General features: G+C 42.2%; 1 protein-coding gene and 1 pseudogene across 2 annotated transcripts in view; both read left to right on the top strand.

The window, feature by feature from the left end:
- Positions 1-9,419: 9,419 nt before the first annotated feature.
- CASR (calcium sensing receptor) overlaps positions 9,420-20,670 on the top strand; it is a gene marked incomplete at its 3' end in the record, with an annotated part of 77,054 nt that continues 65,803 nt past the window's right edge. The window contains exon 1 of the mRNA XM_079922361.1: positions 9,420-9,757. The remainder of the gene's footprint in view (positions 9,758-20,670) is intronic.
- LOC307186511 (large ribosomal subunit protein uL22-like) lies at positions 14,330-15,297 on the top strand (annotated as a pseudogene). The gene has a single exon. The product of its transcript is annotated as a large ribosomal subunit protein uL22-like (transcript).

Raw genomic sequence — 20,670 nt, 5'->3', positions numbered from 1 at the left:
GCCCCCCTGGCATTAAGTATGTCCCCTGGAACACAAATTCAACTCAAAGAATTTGTCAGGTAGTATAAATGGAATACGGAAAATCTGAACTAACTGAGATTCGCCTGAACCAAGTAAGATTACATTTCTGCCATCTAGCAGCATGAACAGTTGAAACAAAATTTAATTTCACTTACATAAAAATTTGTTTCATTTTAATTTTTATACCTAAGGTTGTAAAACAATACCCACAAGATCTATTTCAAAATTAACTTGATAGATGCATAAAGAATTGACAACTGTCCTATCTTCTAGATGGATCATACTTTCTACCAGTGTAATTTTTTTTCCATTTGATGCTTTTAGCTTTTAATTCAGCCTTTTCTGTTACTACTATTGTTTTTGTAAGTGTTTATCAGTTACATTTTTATTCCTATAATTTTAAATATCCTCATGTCATTTTATTTTTGGTGTGTCTTTTGAAACAGCATATAGCTGGATGCTTTTAAAACTATCCTTGCGATTTTCTGCCTTTTAATAATTTATTATGATTAGTGATGTGTTGGATCTATTCCAGTCATGTTCTTTTATGTTCTCCATTTATTATGCCTTCTTGTTGGGGCTTGTTTTTCTATTTCCTGCTTTTTGTTCCTTGATCAAGTTTCCTTTGTTCACTTTTTTTCCTCTAATGGTTTTTAAAAAGTTATCTCCTAGCTCTCCTTTGTTGCCACCATAAAATTGGATGAAGAAAACATGCAAATTGCTTCTTTGGCTAAGCTCCATCTTCTCTCCAGTACCTGGGAGCTGATCCAACTCCTCCCCCTTCTCCTCCAAGTTGGAAAAGGAGGAGACTTGAGAGAAAAGACAAAAGCAAAGGTGGAATCAACGGGAGGAAAGAGAAGCAGAGGTCAGGAGAGGGTGTATGTTCTCTACAGCACACCTACCACTGGCCCAGCTGGCCCCTGTATTGTTACAGATGATATCAAGAGTGGTACATGGAGTTAGGAAGGTGAAGGAATGTTCTTATGCGTATAGAAGCTGGAGAAGGGTGACGGTCAACAGCTTGGATCCAGAGAGCTGTCTCAAATTGCAAATTACACCCATTCGAAGAGTAGTGTCTGTCTGTCCCAGGACTTTTGCCAGTTCTCCTAAACAAAAGACTTCATTGTGTGGATTTTGTGTTTTTTTTAATTCTCTGACACTTGCATGAGTGTGGTCTCTTTTTCCCAGTGAGACTAAAACTCTCTATGGAAAAGGAATTTAATAGCTAGCTCAAAAATAATTTATAACCAGGCTATCAGTGCTGAATCACGAAAAACTGTGGCAAGAAGTTGGGTTAGGACCATAGAACCTGGTAAATACGAAAAGTTTAGCAATCCTAACATTCCTAAAGGATGGTAGCTCAGGGAGGACACTGTGTTGGGACTGGGGCAAAGAGAGGAAAACTAAATTTCCTCCAACCATACGCCTAGGTAGCTGTTTACCAGTGCAGAAAAGGCAAAACTATTCTAGATCTGTTTTGCCTCTATCTTCTCAATCAATCAAAGTGGCCTTCCAACAGAAAAGGGGAGAATTAACATCGGAAAGAACGTCTGAGGTAGATGGAGAGATAATAAAGATACCTAACCCCTATGAACGGGTTTGAATCCTCAGATTCCAGAAAACCTCATTCTAATGAGGTAGAAAACGTTAAAGGTATGGTCTAAAAGTCCCTGTATGCAACACTGAGAAACCGTAAAGAATGGATAAAGAAGGCAAATACTCTCCTTATTTTGAAATAAGGGGCAACAAATGGATTCTGGACACAAAAGACAAATAAGGTAGGTGTTGATTCCAGACAAAATTTTTTAAAAACTAAACTTTTGTTTTTTTTAGTATTTAGAAGGAAGGGTCATTCAGTTCAATAATACAAGTTGAAACAAGCAAATGTCATTTCTTGTTTTACAGAATTACTAGGATTATAACAGGAAGAGTGTTATTAGATTCCTTGAGTTGGACAAGTCTCTCGTGATAGTAATGTTACTTGTATGGTTATATAAGAGCTAGATGATAATATAGCCAGCAATTCTGCAGCTGATTGACCAAGTGTATCTTCAGAGAGTTGATAAAGAGAATGGTATTTACCCAGAGGTGTAAATAAGTGAAGACCTGCAGGGCCTGGTCTTTAACCCTATCTAGGTTTGTAGGTTTTAAGTTACTTAAATAATGTATAAGAGGACCTGCTTATCAAATTTTCTAGATACACAAGGGTTTAATAATATGATTGGGGCTTCCCTGGTGGCGCAGTGGTTGAGAGTCTGCCTGCCGATGCAGGGGACGCGGGTTCGTGCCCCGATCTGGGAAGATCCCACATGCCGCGGAGCGGCTGGGCCCGTTGAGCCATGGCCGCTGAGCCTGCGCGTCCGGAGCCTGTGCTCCACAACGGGAGAGGCCACAACAGTGAAAGGCCCACATACCGAAAATAAATAAATAAATAAATAATAATAATATGATTGATGACAGGTTCAAGACTCAAAATGATCTCAATGAGTTGTAATGCTAGGTTAAAATTTAGCAGGAGCAGATCCAAGAATTGTGGGGCCTGAAGCCTACAGAATTTGGAAGGGCCTCTTTAATTTAAAAAAATTATAAATAGAAAAAAAAAGAAAGAAAGAAAATACAAAAGTGAATATTTATCAGCATGGTAAAGAAATCACCCCAGGCTTGGAGCTAGATCTCTTTATCCAACTCCCAACATCTCCCTACATTCACAGGGGCCATACAAATAAAAGACCCTGAAGCTTAAACTTTTTTAGCTTCAGGGTATAAGTACTTCTGGCAATACTCCTTCATATATATTAAAATAATTAAACTTTATTTCAAAAATACAGGCTGGGGGATATTGTTTGACCACAATCTTACTATGCATCAATATTGTGACACAGCAAATAAAAATGATCCAGCTCAGGCAATTAATATTCTAAATTTACCATATACATTGATCAGATCAATTCTGGGAGCCCAGATTGAAAGGGAATATTGGCAAACCAGAGCATGTACTAAGGGGAAGCAGACAATATAATGAGAGAATTCTGAAACCTGCCTCATGAGGAACTGCTGAAAGAACTGAAGTGCTTGGCTTTGGGAAAGGAATAGTGGTGGGGGATAGATGACAACCCACAGTATACAAGAAGAAGGAGACTTATTCTGTATTGTTCTGGAGGAAGGAAGTATGAGTTGCAAGAAGATTTCAGCTCAATATAAGTCAATCCAATTCAATAAATATATATGAAGTCTATTATGTGTCAGGAACTGGTTAAGGCACTGGGCATAAAGAAATGATCAAAATAGACAAAATTAGTCTCACATAGTTTACATTTTGGAAGAGAGATAGACAATAACATAAATATATAGTATATCAAGTGATGAGGTGATGTATCCTAAGAAGTTAAATATAACAAGGTATCAGCAACAAACAATTAAGAATACAATTTTAAAAGGATGTCAAATACAATTGCATCAAAAAGCATCAAATACCTAGGAATAATCCAGCAAAGTATGTGCATGACACATACACAAAAAACTGTAAATTATTGGTGAGAGAAACTAAAGAAGACTTAAATAAGTGGAAGGATATCCTGTGTTTGTGGATTAGTAGTCTAAATATTTTCAGGATGTCAATTTTCTCCAAAATTGTTCTAGAGATTTAACATAACCCCAATGAACAATTCGTGAGTGTGTGTATGTGTGTGTGTGTGTGTGTGTGTGTGTGTGTGTGTGTGTGTGTGTTGACAAGCTGATTCTAAAGAGGTATATGGAAATGCAAAGGTCCAAGAGTAGCCAAGATGATCTTAAAGAAGAATAAAATTAGAGAACTTACTGTACCAGATTTTACAACTTACTATAAAGCCACAATAAATAAGACAGTATGGTATTTTGGCAAAAGAATAGATAAATAGACTAACCAGACACAATTGAGAGTTCATAAACAGAACCACACATATATGGGTGCTTCAAAGCAATGGTGACACACAGAACAGTAGAGAAAGGTTGATCTTTTCAATAAATGGTGCCAAGTCAATTGGAAATTCATTGGGAAAAAAATGAAAGTTGACCCGTACAAAAATCAATTCCAGTAGGATTGTAGATCTTAATGTAAAAGACAAAACAAAAAGGCTTCTAGAAGATAACATTGGAGAATATATTCATGACTTGGTGTAGGCAAAGATTTCTTAAGCAGGACCAAAACACATTAACCATAAAGGAAAATATAGATAAACTGGACTACATTAAAAATAAGAACTTCTGTTCATGAAAAGGCACTATCAAGAGAGTGAAAAGGCTGTTCAGCTGAAACTAACACAATATTGTAAATCAACTATACTTCAATTTAAAAAAAGAGTGAAAAGGCAAACCACAGAATTGACCAAAAAAACCCCTAAATATAAGCCTAGCATATCAGAAAAAAACATATATTGATAAGGAAAAAGAGAGACAACCCAATTTTTAAAACGAGAAGGGGGAGAGAGACATAAACAGACACTTCATTAAAGAGAATATCTAAATAGTCAATAAACATATGAAAAGGCACTGAACTTCACTGGTCATCTGGGAAATGCAAAGTAAAACTACAATGAGACATCACTTTACACACGCAAGAGTAATATTTTTTTTAAAAGACTACACCAAGTGTTGGTAAGGAGATAAGTAAGAATTCTCATTTACTACTGGTGGAAATATAAATTAGTATGACCATTCTGGAAAATTCTTTGGCAATATCTTCTAGTGCTAAACATATGCATATCTTTTAACCAAGTAATTCTACTCCTACATATTGCCCAACAGAAATGCAAGCACATGTACACCGAGACATATACAAGAATTTCACAGTAGCATTATTAATAATAGCTCAAAACTGAGAGCAATTCAAATGCCCATCAATAGTAAAAGGAATCAATAAATTATGACATGGTCACACATTGGAATAGGACACAGAAATGAAAAAGCAACAAACTACTGCACAGTATGGTTGAATCTCACAAATTACTGGGTGAAAGAAGCTAGACGTAAACGAGTGTTTACTGAATGATTCCATTGGTATAAATATAAATAATCTATGGTATTAGAAGTCAGGCTAGTGGTTACTCTCTGGAGGGTTTAGAGGATGGAAAATGATATACGCACTGGTCAAACTGTACATGTTTCTAAACATATGTTATACTTTAATGAAATTAGTTAATTAAAACAAAAATGAACAAAAGAGATAGGCCCCATTTGAGTTTTTTAGAGTATCCTGAGCGGGGTTAGAATAAAAAGAGCACTTGGGCTACAAGTGAGAGTGTGAGAAAACCCGACAGTAATGAAACAGGAGACTGGGAACCATGGAGGAAAGACGGCCAACAAGAAATTCACAGTAGCTGGATTCCTTAAGTGTTTTTAAAGAACAGAGTATTTAATATTCATTTTTAAGTTGTTTTCTGTGCTGTGATTTGCTCTAATCCCTCTATGACCCCATCACACACACACCCAGCAAATTTACTGCTCTCAAACCATCAGTAAACTTTACAACATCTTTAAAACATAGTAAAGCAGGATAAATAAACAGTGATGAAGAGGGGTGAAAGAGAGGCTATGCTATCAGAGGACAGGAATCCCAAAGGAAGGTCTCTCTGAAAAGGTAACACTTAGAATTGAGAGCAAAAGAAGTTAGGGAGAAGAGTGCTCCAGACTGAGAAAAGTAAATGCAGAGACCCCAAGGCAGGATATGCTGGGCACATCCCAAAACCAGTAAAGGAACCAGTGTGTATGGGGCCAAGAAAGATTGTAGGAGATGACGTCATAGAAATAGCGAGGGGCCAGATAATGCTGGTCTCCATGGGGCATGGATTTTACTAGGTTTTACTCTGAGAGAGACAGGAAGCCATTACAGACAAGGTTTTAAGCAGAGAAATTACATATCCAAGTTGTTCCAAATCTATCAATCCAGTTGCTGTGTGAAGAATAGACTATAGAGATATCCGCAAGGGTGGATGCAGGACCAGTTAGGAGGTTTTCTAAGAGTAAGATCATGCTGGCTTAGAGAAACTGGTAGTGGTGAAGGTGGAGAAAAGAGTTTGATTCTGGATGTATTTGGAAATCAGAGCCAGCAAGACTTGCAGATGGACTGGATATGGAGTGTGAGGGAAAGAAAGGTATCACGAATGCCTCAGCAAAGAACCTCCTAACCCAAAGAGCTGTCTGACAGTTAGATGAGCTTTCCCTTGATGCAGTTATCTGAGTGGAAGCAGTTATTCCTTCATGGGGCCTTCTGAATGCTCTTCTCCCTCCAGCTTACCTGCCAAACAAGCTACTAAGAGGATCTCTGCCCTTTGAGGCAATGGACCTAGGTGACCTCTAAAATAGCTCATGTGCAAAATATTCTAGAACTTTAAGGCAGTCAGAACGTGGTCTATACATCATCAATTTTAGGCTAAATGGTTGCGAAGTAAATTTCCTAAACCAAAGTAACTTTTTAACTGCTATTTACCTTTTTCCCCACACACATATTTTTATTCCAGTCAAAACGGGTTACAGTGAACAGCAGAAGCAGCTGCTTTGGGGTAAGCAGATACCACAAAAGCCTGGAGCTGGGAGATGCTGATGTGTGGAAGGAAGGAGCAACTCCATCCTCTTGGCCCTTGGGGATGGTTATGAATACAGGCTACTCAAAAGAAAGTGTAATTAGAGAGTAGATAATTGAATTGTAAACAAGCATCCTAACATTTTCAAGTGCTCCATAAATTATACAGTTGGCACAGTGGTGCAGCTATTGCTCAAAGCTCACTTGGAACTCTTCTTTGGGATTTGTCCTCAAAGGAAGTTAATGTAACTTACTCCAAAATCCAGTCTTTGAGGTGGTCAGATCCCTGGGAAGCTCTGCTTTCAAAAATCTCAGATTCTGGTTTGCAGGAACTATAAAGCTTCTAGCCTATCTGGTGTTTGACCTCTCATGGCATCATTCATGACAAACAGGCATCTAACCTCTGTTTCAACCCCAGAGTGAGGGAAATGCGGTTAACACCCCCAAGGCAGCCCTTTTTCATCTTCCTAGACAGCTCTGATTGTCAGAAAGTTCTCATTCATTTTGAACTGAAACCCACCTCACCATACCTTGCACCCACTGATCATAACAGAGTGTAGGGCAGTATTTCCCAAACATCAAACACCTGTGTACCACCTCCACATTTTGTCCTTTTTACCATATCTAAGTATCACTGGTCCTATTAGCTCCTTAACATCTCCCTTTCAAATTACCCAATTTACTTAGCCAAGTAATTCTGCCTTAAATGGAAACTACATCACCTTGTAAGTGAAAACCTCACACCAATTACAAATTAACAGCATAAGGAATAATATCAGAAGGAAGAGAAAGTGATGATGTTAAATTCTACTCAGGAACTGTTGCCTGGCAAGAGTGCTGCTCCTGAGGCAGGCTCTCGCTTTGTTAGAACAGGAGATTAGCAAGTGTTGAGAGGTGTGAAGACAAAGCACCACAGAAATGATACTTCTTTCTTAACATTCATAGGTTCAAGAGAATTGAAGAAAGCATAACTTTTTTCACCATGTGATCCACTGTTATTTAACATTGTCTGTGTACCACTCAAAAGCACTGCCTATACTTCTAGTGGGAGATGTACACACTGGGACCCACTGGCAAAGCAGCTTGGCAGTGGTCAACCTGATCAGATTCAGGTCATTGTTCTGCCATTTTCTAGCTGCCCAATCCTATACACCTTAACCAGTTTCTTCATCGTCAAAGTGGAAGTAACAGTAGCTCTTCAGAGTGATGTTTTCTTAAAGACATTTGAATATTTTGCTCCAGTTGTAAGTTGATGATTGAAGAGTATAAATTCAGGCTAAGATTGCAGTGTCATTCAGCTTTTGGGCTGAATTAATTCAGCCTTTGGGCACTGACCAGGCTGTGCTGGTAGCCAACTAAAATCTCTAAGATATTTTGACATGGACGGCTGCTGAGCCAAATCCCCCACTGTGAACTTGTATTGCTGGGCATTTGGGCCTGAGGGAGGACCAGGCATTTATTCTTATTAACTAGATTCTCCCCTTCACTTTAACCTGGTGCTTCAACATTTGTTCAACTCCTTCTCTTACCCTACATTTGAAGAGAAGGAGGTCAGCAGAACTGGGCTAGGATGAGGATGTATTTGTGATTCTAGATGTATCTGTTCTTCTGGAGTAGGAAAATGGAAACTTTTTGCTGAGTTCCCATTAGGTATCAGGCACTTTTCTCCAATAACTTATTTAATGCTCCAAGAACCCCTTAGGGTAGGTGTTAACCCCATTTTACTGAGAAGAAATCTGCATTTTCACTTGAAGTTGTTAAGTATGGTAACTATGCAATTTCTTACTCTTTTGGCTTAATATTATTTTGTAAACACTTTATCACATTGCTTCATATTTTCCTTTTTTTTTTTTTTGCTTTATAAGTAAATAAATACTCCCTCCTTGTTCTAAAAACATTTTGAGGCACTCCTGCCTTGATGTTTCTCATTTTAACGATTGTATAATATCTCATTAAGTTACCCTACCATAATTTATTTTACCAATTTCCTATTGTTGACAGTTTGATTTTGTTTCTTTGCTTTTTGTGGTTTTTTTTTATTGTTTTCTGTAATAAAAGATCCTGCTACAAACATCTGCACATAAGTATTATTTTGTTCCGGAAATTTCTCCAAGAATGGAATTAATGCATCAAAGAGGATAACAACTTTTGTGGCTCTTTATAGAGACTAGCAAATTGCTCACCCAAAGGAGTATGTGTTATTTGAGGATAAAAAGAAATAACTGGCTGTTTACAAAAGAAATCAATTTTCCACTTATTCATAAAGTATTCGATCCCCTGATAGGTGGCAGGTGCCGTGCCAGGGACTGAGTACAGGGATGAGCAGGGCAGGCCGAGTCGCGGTCTTCAAGGAGAGCACGGTCAGGTCGGGCAGAGGAAACGACACGCAACAGGTGTCTGCCTCTAACCAGGGAGGGCCGAAGCGCCCTTTCGCACAAGAGAGTGGAAGGAGGGAGCTGTTTGCAAGCACCGAGGAGATCTCGCAACGTAGGCAGCACCTGACCTGAGTCTTGCAGAATGAGTAAGAATTTTGGTACGCGATTTGTATTTATTTTACGGTGACTTTCTGGCCTTTTATCGGAAAAAAAAGTTTCCCACTCTTAGCACTGAGCACAGAGAACGTTGGAGGAGTCGTAGGCCCCCAACCTCTTAAGCCTCTTTCCATCTCCAAGGAGGAGGAGGAAAGTGGGGGTCTCTCCAACCTCCGGAGCAGGATCTGGGGTCCGGGACCTCCCAGCGCGGCACCGGAAAGAACAGGAGAGGACGCGAGCGCGGGGCCCGCCGCCCCGAGAACCAGACCCGACGCGTGGCCCTCGGCGCCTGGCTCCAGCGGAGTCAGCTCAGCACGACCTGGGAAGCCGGTGAGGGAAACGGAGCTGCCCGGGGTGGAGGGCTGAAGAGCAGCCCGCGAGCGGCTCCGAGGGGAGCTGGACTCGGCAGTCGGGGACCCCGAGGGGGCGGGAGCGGGAGAGGGGCGGAGCTCCGAGGCCGGGGCAGCGGCTGCAGCCCAGAGGGTCTGTGGGGGCTGCTTTGGACATATCCGAGGACGAGCGCCTCTCCGAGACCGTGACCTTGGCTTCGGGAGCTGACCCCGCGCGCCGTCTTGAGCGCGCCTTGTGGAAACCCACGGCCGACGGGCCAGCGCTGCCCGCGGTGAGGCAGCCCGGGCCGGGGCGCCAGGTAACCTGGACCACCGGCCGCGAGGGCGGTCAGAAAGGGCCCAGTGGGGGAGGGGCAGTGACGGGGCTGGGGGCCGCGGGCTGGGGGCTAAGCGAAGGGCGCACGCTGGAGCAGCTCAGGCCTCGGAACACTGGGCGTGGGGCGTGGGGGAAGTCAGGGTCCACCTTACCGGACCAAGGGCTCACCGGTCCTCAGAAGGGGCAGTGGGTCGCCCTCGCGGATGAACGGGAGTGCGCACGAAGACGCGGCTTCTGGGTAGCGTCTTGCGCCTCCGCTTTGTTTCTGCCCGTGACACAATCAGAAAGTATTCCCTTTCCGTGTGTTAATGAGAGAACGGGCAGTTTTCTAGTGTGTGTGCATATGGAAGGCTACAGCGTCAGCACCCATCCTTCTGGGCCATGAGTCCCCTAGCAGGATCCTTGGCCCAAGCCTCCAGCTGCCTTGGGGACCTTGTCTCAGTGACACCAAACTAAGGTGTCAGTCCCAGGGCTTTATCACCAGCCGCTATATTCCTTGGGGAGAAAAAAGAAGTACCAGTTTGATGGAATCGTTTATTATTTTTTAATCAATAAATTATAGTTTAAATAGATGATTTTTTAAAAAAATCAAACAATGCTAGTTTAACTTCTAGAGATATTCCTATACTTGTATTTGTGTCTATTTATACCTTCCTTGTTTTTTACCCATATCTTTTTCAACTCTACTTCTTCTGTCCCCTCCCTTTGATTCGTTATCTCACCTCCTGCCTAATGAAAGTACCAAAAGAAAATGACGTCACCGCCACTGGCCGCATCCCTTAATCTCCTGGGTTCCTCGCTGGTCCCTCCCCTGCTCTCTTCAAAAGTCTTTCACCCGGGTGGCCCTTGGGGTAGGGAGCCCACTCCCGAGAGGACATTTCTTTTACTTGTCTTAACTCTCCCAGAGATTCAAAGAAAGGAGCTTTGGGAAAGAGCCCCAGATGAATTCTGTACTACCTGTTCTTTCCCTTAAACTGGACTTTGCAAATGCAGTTTAAGTAGAGTCTGGTACTGAGGAAAATTAATGAAGGAAATTTCCTAAAGTGTTCTAGATTTCCAGAAATTAACACTTCACTAGTTCCTATTCCTGAAAGCAGAACTTTGCCAGTCACACTTCCCATTTTCTCTGCTGCCTTCACCTAGGACCAGCAAAGTAACAGGAATAGGATTTTTCATCAGTAGGAATCTCATAGGGTGGATGTTTTATATTTGTGAAGGGGCTCAGTGACATACCTTTGCAGTAGACAAGGCGGGAGGGGAAGATACAGAAGAAGGAGTTAGAGGGGATCAGGGGATTAGAAAGAGAGGAGCAGGCCAAGACCCTTAAGAGGAGAAGAATCCTGGAAGCGGGGTCCTGTCATTTAGGAACAACCTCTAGATAATTTGGCTAGCAGACCACACATGCAGCTTACTTCTTGCCATCAACCAACACAATCAACTACTTTCCAAGACTTTTTCTATGCAAGGCCAAACATACTGAGAAGTGGGGAAAAAAATCAGCAAATTAACCCACTTTTGTCTATGTGATAAAATAGAAGTGGTTTAAATTATTTTTCCTGAATTAATAGGGTTTTTTAGGAGTTGTGTAGACTGTTTAAAATAACCTAATAGCTACTCCAGTCACTACATTTTCCTTTGCTGTGTTCATTTTTTCATGTTGCATGACCTTGACCTGCATCCCACACAGTTCAGGAAGTTCAGGTTGGTTAGAAGCTGCCACTTCTAAGAGCCTTTTTAAATGAAGGATTGGGAGAGGAGAGGATTGGAAAATAAGGACTGAGCCTTGTGGTAGGGTAGGGGAATAATGAAGAGGGATGCACTGAGTACCAGCTTGAGACTGGTAAGGAATCGGGTATAATTCTTAGAACAAGGCAATAATGAGTAAGTAAGACGTGAAGGACTCATTCATCATTCATTCGTTCATTCAAAATGTTTGCAGAATGCCTGGCTATGTACCAATCACTGGGAGAAAAATGATGAATAAAACCAGGCAAGGTCTCTGATCTCCTGGAGTTTACAGATGTTCGGGGAGGCCACCATTAGTAAAATAACTGAGTATTGAATATGTAATTACAAACTAAGATAAGCTTTCTTTTTTTTTTTAAGCTTTCCTTCTTTTTTTCATTATTATTTTATTTTATTTATTTATTTTGATTGCGCCAGGTCTTAGTTGCGGCTCACGGCCTGCTTAGTGGCATGCAAACTCTTAGTTGCAGCATGCATGTGGGATCTAGTTCCCTGACCAGGGATCAAGACCCGCGTCCCCTGAGTTGGAAGGCAGATTCTCAACCACTGCGCCACCAGGGAAGTCCCTAAGATAAGCTTTCTAAAGGAAAGAAATAAAGGTCTTTGAGGGTGTATACAGACTGTCCTCTGAGATCAGGGAAGGCTTTCTCAAGGAGGTTTCCCTTGAGATGAGATTCAAGGGTAGGTGGGAATGTTGGGGATGTATATGGCTTTGAGGTAGGACCAGAATGTATCAGTTAGGAATTCCATTTGGCTGCCAGTAATCAAGAAGCCAGGTTTACTGTTTGCAATACTGCATATGCACACATGTAGAGTTGGAATTTCTGGAATTTGGGGCAAGGATGCTTTGTTATCACAGCATTGTTTGTACTGCCCTGAGTTGGTCATGGTTTTCCATTATTGTTGTTCTTGCTTCTAAATTAAATGTTTAGATTAATTTTATTCTTGTCAGTTTAGTTTATTGCGCACAATAAAATGTGTGCATTGTGGTTCAAATGTGAATCATCCATATTTCCACTGCTAAGGTAGATGTGTACATAACTCCCATACCAAATTTGGCTTGTATGGTGATAGCTCATTGTTGTCACTGAATACTTTCCCAGGTGAAAACAGGTGTGGCAGGTCAGCTACAGTGTCTTCTCTCCACCCCTATCCACTGCTCTAGTTTTAGTTACCCTAAAGCTGCATGTACCTCTTCAAAGTTTCATATACAGTCGTTAGGTAAAGAAAAAAATTACTAATTGCATTGACGCTGTAAGTAAAATTAACATAAATCTCACAATATAGTGGCATGGTGAGTTTTGACCAAGCATCATATTTCATGTGCAAATATTTTTATTCATTCAACAATATTTACAGTGAACTTTCAATATGCCTAGCACTCTGTTAGATACTGTGGGTAAAATGGGTTAGTAAGATTCAGTCCCAGCATTTAAGGAATTCCCAGAAGTGTAAGAGGAGAGAGTCATACTTATCTATGTAAGGGTAGGAAAGCATTGCGGTTGCTAGAATGGAAGCATAACTAAGGTACAGTGATGCACAAGGAAGGGGAGTGGTCAATTCTAGTAGAAAAGGAGAGGAGGGGTCCAGAAAAGGTTCATGGAAGAGTTAATACTTGAGCTGAATCTTGAAAGATGAGACGTACCACAAGATAGACAAAGGGGAGAAGGCATTATAGAAGAGGGATCCATGTGCCCAAACAAACAAAGACACGCATGAAACAGAGTGTCAAGGTCGAGGACCTGCAAGTGTCTCAAAGAGCTGAAGCATAAACAGCAAAGAGGGTCTCATGAAGAGATAAGGCTGGAGTGGCGGGCAGGCCAGGTCACAGAACCTGCATGCCATCACACCGATAGCATTGTGATTAAAGTATGTGCTCTGAGGTCAGACAGTCCCAGGTATGAGTCATGGTTCTGCCATTTTCTAGCTGTGGGGCCTTGGTCAAGTCACTTAGCCTCAATAAGTAATGGTAACGAAGGTTGTATCTCTCTCATAAAGTTGCTGCAAGAACTGAATTAAGTCGTGGAGTACCTGGCACTTTATGCACCCACTTGTTGTTGGCTGTTATTTTCATTTTTTATCCTGGGGCAAAGGGAGCCACTGGAGGGAAGTGACTGAGTGAGCATTTTTGTTTGGAGCGCTGTCATTCTGGCTGCATGTGGATGCTGGGTTAATGGGGGGGTAAGTTTGGAGGAGAGCAACCATTTAAAGAGATTATAACCATTCAGATGATGGTGATGATGGCCTGAACCATGGTGGCCATGGGCATGGAGAAAAGGAGACAAGTGCTTGAGATGTCTGCAAGGTAAATACCACAGAACTCAATTACTCATTAGCTGTGATAAGTGGGATTCTGGTCTGTCATCCTTTGGTACTGTCATGCAAGTGTTCTTAGGATAAACAAAAGGAAGCAGAACTGGGGATCAGATATTTAGGAAGTGCTTATATACTGAGGACTCAGTGATTGGTACCAAAAAAAAGCTGCCTTTCTAATTTAGGAGACCCCTTGACAATTTCCATCTCATAACATTAAATAGGATCAGGAAAGTCTAGTTCATCCATAACAAATTTCATTCATTCATTCATCTTGTCTCTCTGTTTTTCTCTCTCTCTCTCTCTCTCATTTCTGGGAGGCTTTTAGCTCAAGGTGGACGAACGTTAGACTTCATCCATTTGCCATTGTCATAATGTGGCACATATAACCCTCACTCATGCCTGGTACTTTTGGTTCAATTCTTGCCTGACACTAGCATGACTGAATTTTTCCTTCTTTTTTCTCAAGTGTCCTCCCACAGTCCAATAACCTCTGGCCGAGGTGCCTTTATTAAAGTCAGTGAGAATTAGAGAATTTAGGTGGTCCCTATTTTATAATACAGTGTAGTCTTGGTAACCACATTTGTCCATTCATAAGACAGAAAATAATCCAGACATATGGATAGTGTCTGCTGAAAAGTTGCTGGGAGCTTTATGCCTGTATCCCCCAAATGTGGATCCTGGGAAATGCTGATTGAATGTGGTTCTCTTGGATTCAGTTGCTTGAACAACTGTCTAATTACTTGAAGCCACAGAAATGAACAGACCTTAAATTAGGCAGGGCCAATGAGTGAGGTGGCAAAATGTGAAACGAGGGGAAAAAAAGGTCTGTTTCTGCCATGGACAGTCTAGAATTTGATTAAAAGTGGACTTTCCCTTTTCCGATAAGCAGCCTGAGGTGACCTCTAAAAATGGTTCGCAATTCACCTGACCCAGAAAACCCCACAAAACCATGCAAGTCAAGATGTTCAAATCTTCATGTTCACTTTAAGAACACTCGTGAAACTGCCCAGGCCATTAAGGGTATGCATATCCAAAAAGCCACCAAGTATGTGAAGGATGTCACTTCAAAGAAGCAATGTGTGCCATTCCGTCGTTACAATGGTGGAGCTGGTAGGTGTGCCCAGGCCAAACAGTGGGGCTGGACGCAGGGTCGGTGACCCAAAAAGAGTGCTGAATTTTTACTGCACATGCTCAAAAATGCAGAGAGTAATGCTGAACTTAAGGGCTTAGACGTAGATTCTCTGGTCATTGAGCACATCCAGGTGAACAAAGCCGCCAAGATGCGGCACTGGACTTACAGAGGTCATGGTTGGATCAACCCATACGTGAGCTCTCTCTGCCACATTGAGATGATCCTTACAGAAAAAGAAGTTTGTTCCTAAACCAGAAGAGGACGTTGCACAGAAGAAAAAGATATGCTAGAAGAAACTGAAGAAACAAAAACTTATGGCCTGGGAATAAATGCCACAAAAAATAAATGCAAATAAAAGTAAAAAAAGTGGACATTCCATCTCTGTGACCTTCGGCAATATAGCTAAGCTCTGTGAGCCTCAGTTTTCACTGGTGGCTATCCCTTTGCTATCTATAAATCTGAGGTAATGTTTCCTCCAAAGGGTAGTTGTCAGGTTTAAATGGACTATATATGGAAAGTGCTTAACACAGTGCTTGGCATATGGTAGCTGCTTACTTGGCCCGTATCCTTTGCCCCTGCTTGTCTCTGAGGTTTATCCTTACATGGAAAAAACAGGAAGGATGAAGGTTTCTTAGGTTAAGTAAACTGAATTAATTGGCTTTTATGTATTTCTCATCTATGATTGATCACCCCCCTCCCACCCCCCCCACCCCCGCCCCCTGGGAACCGGGTTGGAAACCTGTTTTCCTCCACCCTCAGGGAATGCTTATCAGTGATGAGGGCAAAGGTAATATGATACCTGCAGAGAGGAAGCTAATTTTAGATATTCTTCTTTCAACAAATCTTTCAGTTACACACAAGCAAAATTACTATCAAATAGAAAAATGGAATTATTTGACTTCTTTCACCCATGTTGCTTTGTTGGTGGAGTTCCTAATATGCATGTTTCTTGTTTAAATTGTTGTTTTTCATGTAGAAAGAAAGCAGCAGGCTCAAAGAGATTGTAATTGTTCCCCCTAATAACTGTGAACTGTTTGTACTTAGGAGAGAAAAAGTTTTGTTTTTCACCTCATAATGGAGGTTGATGGTTGAAAGAATGATCCTATCCTCAGAGTCTCTCTAAATGTTCTATAATTTGACATAGTTTAGTTCAACAAGCATCAGTTGAGTTCCAACTGCTTGTCAGGCATTATGTTGGCACCGTTCACTCAGAGACGCCAGCTGTGGTACCCAGATCTCCAGTCTGGTAGCCCTTGCGGAATAGGGTGGCCAGGGAGAGGAGGGTTGCCAGCTGATCTGAAAGAGCTGGTGAGAGGGGAACCCTCAGGCCAACGTTCTCCACCACAAGCTTCAGAGCTTCTTCAGACCACAAGTCCATCAGATCTTGAGCACCTTCAGGTCAGGATCCAGATCTGCTCATCCTTACGTCCACAGGGCACCTTCTGTGCTAAGTGATCAGGAGAAGAAGGGAGTGAGGAGGCCAAGTGACCTTTTCTTTCTGCACTCTTAAAAATGAAAATATTCCAAATAAAGTATGGCTCTGTGCCATTGTCAGCCAATTTTCAGCCTCATCTTAGGAGAGGCAGTGCAGTACATTGGTTAAAAGTCTGGGCTCTGTAGTTAGATTACCTGGGCTTATGTCCCATCTCTACAGCTTATCAGTTGTGTGACCTTGGGCAAGTTGTTCAATCACTCTAGGCCCTACTTTCCTTATCTATAAACTGGGGTTATTAATATTATCTACCTCATTGATTGTTAAAGGACTCATTGAGCTAATACACATTGTTCAAGGTCGTCAGGCACAGACAGCATGTCTTATTTAACACTGAAACCCCAGAATCCAGCATAGTGCCTGGTACGTTGGAGGAGCATACGGAATGAACAAGTCTAATACACAGGCTGGTATAGCAGTAAGTGACTGACAAAGCACTCATAAGGGATATGGGCAGGCTAGGTGTCATCTTTTACAAATGAGGAAACCAGCAAACTGAAAGGTAGAGTGACTTGCAAGAGAAACACAGCTATAAATGATATAAATGACAGACCTGGTTAATGCTCCTGACTCTATCTCTAGCCCTCTGCTCTTCCCAATATCTGACTCTCGATCCTATACAGGTTTTGTGAATATCCACCTGAAAAAATATCCACCTGAAAAAAATGAACACACATAACTTGTTTAGCTCTCTGAAAAAAATGAATCTTACTGTAAATATCCTCAAATACGAACTTCAAGTTAAAACTTGAAGTTTGGAAAGTTTCTATTTTGGGGTGTGGGGAGGAAAGCAGAGGATATTTTTTGTGAGAATGCAGAAGTTCTTTCAAAGTGAGAAAGTAACAGAGAATCATAAAGGAAACTTTTCCACATCCTCCAGTCCAGGGCTTTCATACTTTAAGATGGGGATATTATTAACATGCAGATTGCTGAGCTCCACCCCCAGAAATTCTGATTAAGTAGGTCTGGAGAGAAGTCGCCGTTGTTGCAGCTCCCAAGGTGATGCTGGTGATGCTGATCTATGGACTACACATTACGTAGCCCTGCTGTAATCCACGCTTTAATTTTTTTTATATACTAAAAGAATAAAGATTTTTATTAAGCATTGTAAGTTGCATTCAGTAGCCTTCAGACACACCACACCACAACCCATCTACAATCGGTCAAACCCAACAGCAGTTCATTCTTGCACAATCCATGAGTTAGGGCAAAACTCCTTTCAACTTACAGTAAGATCCTATTCAGGTCTTGTCACGCCTTAATTTTTTTTATTATTAATTAATTAATTTTTTAACATCTTGATTGAAATATAATTGCTTTACATTGGTGTGTTAGTTTCTGCTTTATAACAAAGTGAATCAGATATACATATACATATATCCCCATATCTCCTCCCTCTTACATCTCCCTCCCACCCTCCCTGTCCCACCCGTCTAGGTTGTCACAAAGCACCGAGCTGATCTCCCTGTGCTATGTGGCTGCTTTCCACTAGCTATCTATTTTACATTTATGCCTTAATTTTTAACACCCCTTACGTTGTACCTTTTTTTTTGCGGTACACGGGCCTCTCACTGCTGCGGCCTCTCCCGCTGCGGAGCACAGGCTCAGGACGCGCAGGCCCAGTGGCCATGGCCCACGGGCCCAGCCGCTCCGCGGCATGTGGGATCCTCCCGGACCGGGGCACGAACCCGCGTCCCCTGCATCGGCAGGCGGACCCCCAACCACTGCGCCACCAGGGAAGCCCAGCCCTGTCCCTTTTTAATGTGAACATTTTCATTTCTGGAAATCTTCAACTTGCTTTTTATATTCTTATTCTCCTGTCCTCTTATTTCTATGCTGTGCTTTTATGTCCAGGAGTAGTAACATAATAAACTTATCTATCACTTTCCAAAGCACTTGTCACGTACCAGTAACTGTGTTAGTGCTCTGTTCATATCATTTTTTCACCCTTAAAACAACCCTGAAAAGAGGGCATTATTATCCTAGTTTTAGAGGTGAGAAAACTGAAGTACTAGGACTCCCAGTATGTGGGAAGAACAATTTACTTTCCATTTTACTGCCCTACCTCTTTCACACAGTGGTACATGTCACCAAGTCTCCAGTGACATGCCTTCTCATTCCTGTCCCAGCTGCTTAGCTCCCCAATATGGAACACCCCTCACCTCAGAATCTGTCTAGATCCCATCCAGGCCTTCTACGCCAGGAAGCTTTCCTAACTATACCCTGCCCATAGCCCACACCCCTCTGCATCTTTTGTTATAATCTGGCCATTTATCATATGTGTTTGCATTTCCATACCAAGGGATTTTGTCTTCCTAACTGGACTTGGAACTCCTCGAAGGAAGGACCCATCCCTTGCATCTCTCGGTCACCCTTGGAATAGCCATGGTGGGGACTGATTGCCTCCCTTATCACCCTTTCTACTCTTCTCCTTTCCTATCCCCCCAGTCTCTACCTTGTCCTTTCCTAATTTGGTAAAATCAAGCCACATCAATGAGAAGGTGAAAAATAGGCCAGGCTGAACCCTTCTTAATCCCCTTCCCTGCAGTGCAGTTGTGGGTGGTTTGCTGGTGTTTGCCCTGTTGTTCCACAGTATCATGAGAAGGAAGGTTTCCATGCGGCCGTGCACTGGGCAGCAAAGTACCTGCAGTGCCCTTTAACCCTTGGCTCTTCTTGAGGGTTTCCAGACACCCCTCCCCTCCTTTCATATTTCCTCAAATCCCATTTCCTTTGTTTTACTTCCCAGTAAAACAAGAGTTTCGGGCTTCCTGGTGGCGCAGTGGTTGAGAGTCCGCCTGCCGATGCAGGGGACATGGGTTCGTGCCTCCGTCCGGAAGGATCCCACATGCCGCGGAGCGGCTAGGCCCGTGAGCCATGGCCGCTGAGCCTGCGCGTCCGGAGCCTGTGCTTCACAACGGGAGAGGCCACAACGGTGAGAGGCCCGCGTACCGCAAAAAAAAAACAAAAACGAAAACAAGAGTTTCACTCTCCATCCTTGTCTTCATTCAAGTATATGTCAAGAAGTTCTCACTTGCCCACTCCTAACTTGTACATCTTCGGAGTTACTTCCCCCCTAATGAAACCTCCTAGGGCCAGTACAGTGGGACACATTCACCTGGTTTGTACACTTTGGTTCTTTTCTCCTTTCTCCTCCCCTCCCCTTTCCCCTCCTCTTCCTCCTCTTCTCCCTCCCTTCATTTCTCCCTTCCTCCTTCTGAGGTCATCATTCCTGATATTGCTTGGTTGGTATTATCAACCCACTCTGATAGCTTACACATCTCAGGCCTTGTAAGCTTCCTTTTGTAATTTTCCCAAAACTTGTAAGGGGTCTTCAGAGCAACTGGGCCTCGTAGCAAAAGGGTGAGATTTCTGTGTTGCTTTCATTTCCTCCCTGTCCATTAGATGAAAGTATTGGTTGTGTCCGCCTCGTGGAGCTACACTGCTAAACGGACACCTGCACTAGTACATGATTTTAGATTCAATTAGTTTTCTCATTCAGATGGTTTTTTGTGACCATGGTTATGAACCAGCTCCGTGGTGATCCTGATACTCTCCTTCAGTGTCTCCGGGGTCTCAATTCCTTCCCCTTGGGGCCTCATTCCATTTTCTTGGATGCTTTCAGAGTGAAACCCTAGGAAAAAATGTCTTTCTGAGGACTGTGCTTTACTGTTTCTTTAGTGTTTCCAATGTATTAGGCATGGTGCTAAGCATTTTTTTTTTTTTTGCGGTACGCGGGCCTCTCACTGTTGTGGCCTCTCCCGTTGTGGAGCACAGGCTTCAGACACGCAGGCTCAGCAGCCATGGCTCACGGGCCTAGCCACTCCGCGGCATGTGGGATCTTCCCAGACCGGGGCACGAACAAGCATTTTTATACCTTGTTTTGTTTAATCCTGTCAAAAACTTTAGTTAGGTATTATCCCAATATGATGGGGAAACTGAGGTTTAGGAGGTTGACTTGCGTGAGGTCTTGTGGCCAGTAAGTGGAACAGGCTAAATACAAACCTATGTCACATAATTCCAAAGCTCATAGTCAAAATTTAGTTTCTGGGCGCTTTCTTCCATCCTTCAAAAAATATAATGATTTTGCCAAAAGCTCTCACGTACATCACTGTGACAGTATAAATGGGTACACCCTTTCTGGAGGGCAATTTGGCCATACATATTAAAAGCTTTAAAAATGTTCTTATCCTTTAATCTAACAATTTCCATG

Source organism: Stenella coeruleoalba (genome assembly GCF_951394435.1).
Source record: "Stenella coeruleoalba genome assembly, chromosome: 5".
Classification (NCBI taxonomy): Eukaryota; Metazoa; Chordata; class Mammalia; order Artiodactyla; family Delphinidae; genus Stenella; species Stenella coeruleoalba.
This window is presented reverse-complemented; position numbering and strand designations above follow the sequence as displayed.